Genomic DNA, 6000 nt, shown 5'->3' on the forward strand with positions numbered 1-6000 from the left:
GGGTCTGTTCCAGGAGGGAGATGGAGGCTCAGATGGACCTTGCAGACAGTGAGGGGCAGCACCAGAACCCTGGTGTGGGGAACAACATCATCCAAGCTAATGGGGAAAACCTTAAAAAAACAGTCTGAGATCACCTAAATCCCTTCCAAAATGCATCCAGGCCACCAAATCCACCTGGAAATGCTGTGGCAGCCTGAGCTGGAGTGGTGGCACCAGCCCTGGTGCTCCTGAGCTCCCCATTGCCCAACGCCACCTCAGTCACATCTGCCCTGCCAGCAGCTTGGCATGTGAAGAAAATTAAGACCAGAACCCTGGAACAGCAGCTCTTTAAAGCATGTCCCACTGCTTGGAGCCCTTCCCAGGGGCTGTGGGACATGGTTCTCATTCCTCTGCCTGGGCTGGGGTTCATTATTTTCCCTCTATTGTGCAGAGCCCCCTTTATTCCCTGCATGCCTGTCCCCCGGGGCTGAGGGAAGCAGTGTTGTTTTCTTGTGCTCAGACATGGCATGCTGCCTCCTCCCAACCACCCTTTTGTCTTTCAGACATGATCTCTTGGCCAAAAATAGATGAGCCCTGCTCCTTCCAGCTCTGGAGACAAACAGCCAGGTGAGTGCATGGAGGGGCACTGGGCTAGGTTAATCAGAATCCCTGATAAAGGGAGATGATGCTTTTAAAGGTCATCTTCTCTGTGATTCCTGATGTTTCCAGCTGGGGCTGTCTGACATCAGCCCCTTTTTTGGGGACATGCTGCCCTGTGGTGTTGTCATCCCACTCTTGAGTGACCCAAGAGGTTTGGGAGCACTGGGAAATGCCACCAGCTCTTCCCAGGCTCAAGTTATCCCCGAGGAAGGGGCATCTCTGTGATGGGGAAGGCAAATCCGAGGGGAATGCCCTGCCTGGCATCCCAGCCATGCTGCAGCCTCTCCCTCTCTTGGGCACATCCCTTTGCCTCACGGGATGAGAGAAACACCCTGGCAGAGGCAGCTGGGATTGGGATTCTTGGGTGGAAAACGCTCCATAAGAGCCAGAAATTCCTGTGCTCTGAGTCAGGCTGGGCTCTCCTTTCACCAGATCTGCTCCTTTCCCTCCTTGTTTGCAGCACTGGCCCCGAATGAGGCACGACAGGCCCTGGCTGTGCAGGCAAATACGCATTTAGAAACCAGAGGGCTTTATCCCCTGCAATTATTATCACTTGAATGTAGGTCGGCTTGACAGCTTAGGTGGAAAATCATCTTCAGAGCGTCCCGGTGCTCTGCACTCACTGTCCCGTTAATCCCCACCCTGTTCCCACTCGGTTTGGGGGGATAAAGCTGCGTTTGGGGGCTGTTCCACCAGCGGAGGAGGCACTGAGGTGCGTTGTAAGGGCGGGCTCTCCTCCCAGAGGCACAGGACGGGGCTGAGATGGGAAGAGCAGCTCCCTGCTGATGCTCTGAAATGCCTGGGGGGAGATTCATTCATCGCTGTGCTCCTTGGAGGTGTCCATTCATCCCTGCTGTCCGTCTGTCCCTCCCGGTTTGTCCGTCTGTCCCTCCCTCCCCACAGCTCTTCCTGCAGCCTGCTCTCCTCTGCCGCATCCCCCCTCCATCCTCGCTCTCTCCAAACCTCCCCCCTGCATCTCCCCCCAAAAAAACCACAACTCCCACCCTTTAAAGCGCCTCCCCCGGGCCAGACCCCCCTCCCCCGGCGCAGTCTATGAATGAAGGGCTGGTGGCTCGGCGATGCCATTTCCATGGTGACAGATGGCAGCGGGGAATGCGGGGATCAGGGTCACATGAGAGCAGCGGTAAATTCAGGCGGTTATTTATAGGCTGCTGCTCCAGCCTTTATGGAAATGCGTCTGCCTTGGACCGTGCTATCAGCCCCTCTCCGGGGCACTGCTCTTCCAGGAGAGACATTACTCATGCTCTGCTTTAATCCACACTGTTCCTGCTGCTCAGGCTGGTGTTGGAAAAGTACCGGGCACAGGGGCTGGTTTATTTTTTTCCCAGCCTGAATCTCAGTGAATCAGCCTCAGCCAAATGCAGCCATAACCTTCCTGCATCTGCCCGTGGCATCTCCTGTGCTGGTGGCTGCAGTGTGGCAGACTGGGCCACAACCTGGATTTTTGGGGCTGAAAATGTTCATGGCAGAGCCCAAATCCAGCTTTGTCTCTTCTGGTTTTAGCTCTGATGCATCTGGGAATATTTCCTCAGTTTGCCAACCAACAATGCACTTTGGTGATGTGTGGTGAGCCAAAGGGAGATTTTTAAATGCACAGGGGAAGGTTTATGGCATCCCAAGGTGTCATTTGGTCAGCCCTCCCTGTCTCCAGTTGGGTTATCCCTGCTCCCTGATGAGATGGATGTGCAGGAGCTGAATGGCTGCTTCAGCCCCTCCTTCATAGGGATCCTTGATTTCTCTTTGCTTAAAAATACAAATCAGTTCACCTGATCCTCTTTTGGGTTATTTGGGTGTGCAGTTTGCTGCTGCTGGCACTTGCAGCTCCCCTTCCCCAGCCCTCCAAGCTCAGGCCCATCTTCCCATGGAGACCTGGATGCAAAAAAAATCCCCATCTTCAGAAATCAGTTGGGGAATCAGAGGGTGGTTTGGGTTGAAGGGACCTCAAAGCTCATCCAGTCCCACCCCTGCCATGGCAGGGACAATTTCCATTATCCCAGCCTGCTCCAAGCCCCGTCCAGCCTGGCCTTGGGCACTTCCAGGGATCCAGGGGCAGCCACAGCTGCTCTGGGCACCCTGTGCCAGGGACTCCCCACCCCTTCCTCCTTTAGGAAGGATTTTTTCTTAAAATCGAATCTACACTCACTAGATTTCATTATTTGAAGGAGGTGCATTTCATATCTCTTCTATTATTTGGTATTTCAGAGGATTTTCTTTGGCTGGGACACACCCAGGAGGGAGGCAGGAGGAGGGGCCAGGGCCCAGATTCAGCTCCCCCTCACTCAGGTGTGGATCCATAACCTCCTCTCCAGTGCCAGGATGCTCAGGGCTGATGCTGAGCCCTGGCACACACGGGGAGCCCAGAGCCACCCTGGGCTCAGAGGACACCCCATCTCTGGCCACAGCAGCTCCCTCTGCCAGAGGAGCCAGGGGAGCACTGGCCAGAGCAGGGCTGGGCTGGGCTGTCAGCCAGCTTTGGGATATTTAGGATATTTGCATTTATTATGCAATGGGTTGGGTTGGAAGAGACCTTCCACCTCCCACTGTCCCAGGCTGCTCCAAGCCCCAATGTCCATCCTGGCCTGGGACATTCCAGAGATCCAGGGGCAGCCACAGCCCTTCTGGGCACCCTGTGCCACATCCTCACCTCCTGTCACCTGTGTGTCCCCATTGAGGTCCTGTCTGCTGTCCTGTCCAAGTCTCCCTTTCCCAGCCTGGGCATCTCATCCTTGGCTTCTGTGTTTGCTTCCCCACCAAGCAAAAGGAAATAAGGAATTTTCTTGGCTGTGCCAAGATGCCTCATTCCAAACACAGGAAGTGCCAAGTTTTGGAGAGGTCACCAGGACTGACCACAGAGCAGAAGTGCCCAAGGCCAGGCTGGAGAGGGCTTGTAGCAGCTGGGACAGTGGGAGGTGTCCCTGCCATGGCAGGGGTGGGATGAGATGGTCACCAATGCAACCCATGCTACAAATCTCTGATAATAAACCAGGGCAAAGGGGTGACCAGACCCCCCAAACCCTGCCCCTGGCAGGCACTGACCACATCCCCCTCCTCCAGGCTGGTTTGTCTCATCCATCACTCCCTGGATTGCACAGAGATGTTGCCAGCAGCTGAGCAGACGCCGTGGATTTTGCACTGGGGGGTGAGATTTGATTTTAAATAATGAGTCTGCTGGGTCCTTTCCCATGCTGAGCTGCTTTCCCCATGCTGGGCTGGGGAAGGAGCAGGTAATGGAGTGTGGCCTCCTTCCTTCCCAGGGGAAGAGGCAGAGCTGTGGCCAGCAGTGCTGGCCGAGCTCCCAAGCACCTGGGAGAATTGATCATTCTGTGCCTAATAGGCTGGAAAGGGAATCAGGTCCAGAGGCCAGGAATGTGAACACACACTGCAATCCAGGAGCTGGGGAGTGTGGTTCAGGGCTGGAGGTTTGAATCCTCTGGAGTTTGTCTCTTCTGAGTGTGTTTTTCCTCCTATCAGGGTTCTCACTGGATGTTGGTACCAGCATCCCCAGCACCAGAAATAAACTGGTTGGAAAATGCATCCAGGCTCCATTGCTGGGAGTTGTGTGTTTTTAGGACCAGGAGACTTTCCCATGAGGTATTGAACCTGAATTGAAACCTCCCAAAAGCCTTTTCCCTGTTTTCCCTGCAATGAGCCACCCCAGCAGCCCTGTGCTTTTCCTGCTTAATCTGATTAGGGGTTTTCTGAGGGCAGCACTGAACAGCCTGAGCCCTCCAGGTGTCCTGGGCTCTGCTCCCCACACCAAGCAGCCTGAGAAGCTGTGGGAAATTGGGCTAAAAAAGCTGAGTTTGGGGTTTGCTCACCCTCAGAGCTGTTTGTGCAAGGTGCTTCTTCAATCTGCCTTTGTCCAGATTGAGTGTGCTGCTGTGTCCTACATCCTGTTGGGAAGGAAAGGGAGGTGGTGGCCTTTAACCTGGAGAATTTTATTATCTGCCTTAAAGGTGAGTTAAGGTTGGAGACCTCAGAGCAGCCTTCTAGGAACTAAAGAGGCTTCCAAGGGAGCCAGAGAGGGACTGTTCTTCAGAAATTGGAGTGATGGGAGAAGGGGGAATAGATTTGCATTGAAAGAAAGGGAATTTTGGTAAAATTAGAAAAAAAATCATTCCTTGTGAGGGTGGGCAGGCGCTGGCACAGGGTGCCTTGAGGAGCTGTAGCTGCCTCTGCATCCCTGGAATGTCCCAGGCCAGGATGGACATTGGGGCTGGAGCAGCCTGGGACAGTGGGAGGTGGAAGGTCTCTTCCAACCCAACCCATTGCATAATAAATGCAAATATCCTAAATATCCCAAAGCTGGCTGACAGCCCAGCCCAGCCCTGCTCTGGCCAGTGCTGCCCTGGCTCCTCTGGCAGAGGGAGCTGCTGTGGCCAGAGATGGGGTGTCCTCTGAGCCCAGGGTGGCTCTGGGCTCCCCGTGTGTGCCAGGGCTCAGCACCAGCCCTGAGCATCCTGGCACTGGAGGGGAGGTTATGGATCCACACCTGAGTGAGGGGGAGCTGAATCTGGGCCCTGGCCCCTCCTCCTGCCTCCCTCTTGGGTGTGTCCCAGCCAAAGAAAATCCTCTGAAATACCAAATAATAGAAGAGATATGAAATACACCTCCTTCAAATAATGAAATCTAGTGAGTGTAGATTCAATTTTAAGAAAAAATCCTTCCTAAAGGAGGAAGGGGTGGGGAGTCCCTGGCACAGGGTGCCCAGAGCAGCTGTGGCTGCCCCTGGATCCCTGGAAGTGCCCAAGGCCAGGCTGGATGGGGCTTGGAGCAGACTGGAATAATGGAAATTGTTCCTGCCATGGCAGGGGTGGGATGAGATGGTCACCAATGCAAACCATGCTACAAATCTCTGATAATAAACCAGGGCAAAGGTGTGACCAGACCCCCCAAACTCTCCCCAGGGGCAGCAGAGCCGGGGGGGCTCCCTGGGGCTGCTCTCCAGGGACATTTTAAGGAGGTTTTACTTTCCCCACAGCAAAGCCAACCCACCCCTTGTGTCAGGACTCGATGCTACTTTTTCCCTGAAGGCGAGAGCCTCCCTCGGAGCAGGGGGGGTGGCCCGGCACCCCAGCTTTGACGCGCAGCCCTGGTGACTCAAGCCTGCGTCAGGGGCTGCGTGTCCCTTCGCGTTGATTTTTTTTTTTCATTTATTTTTATTTTAAATTGCTTTTGCCTTTCTTTCTTTCTTTATTTCCCGGGAGCCGAGCGGAGTTTCCTCTCTGCCTCTCTCCCTCCCTCCCTCCAGCGGGGCCGGGCGAGCCCATCGCGCATCCCCGGGCGCTGCGGGGCGGGGAGCGGGACCGGAGCGGAGCCCCGGAGCTCCACGGAGCCATT

General features: G+C 54.9%; 1 protein-coding gene across 1 annotated transcript in view; it reads right to left on the reverse strand.

Moving 5' to 3' along the window:
* Positions 1-6000, reverse strand: part of GNAT2 (G protein subunit alpha transducin 2) — a 165846-nt gene that overhangs the window by 138220 nt on the left and 21626 nt on the right. The gene's annotated exons all lie outside the window — the stretch shown is intronic.

Source organism: Erithacus rubecula, assembly GCF_903797595.1.
Source record: "Erithacus rubecula genome assembly, chromosome: 26".
NCBI lineage: Eukaryota > Metazoa > Chordata > Aves > Passeriformes > Muscicapidae > Erithacus > Erithacus rubecula.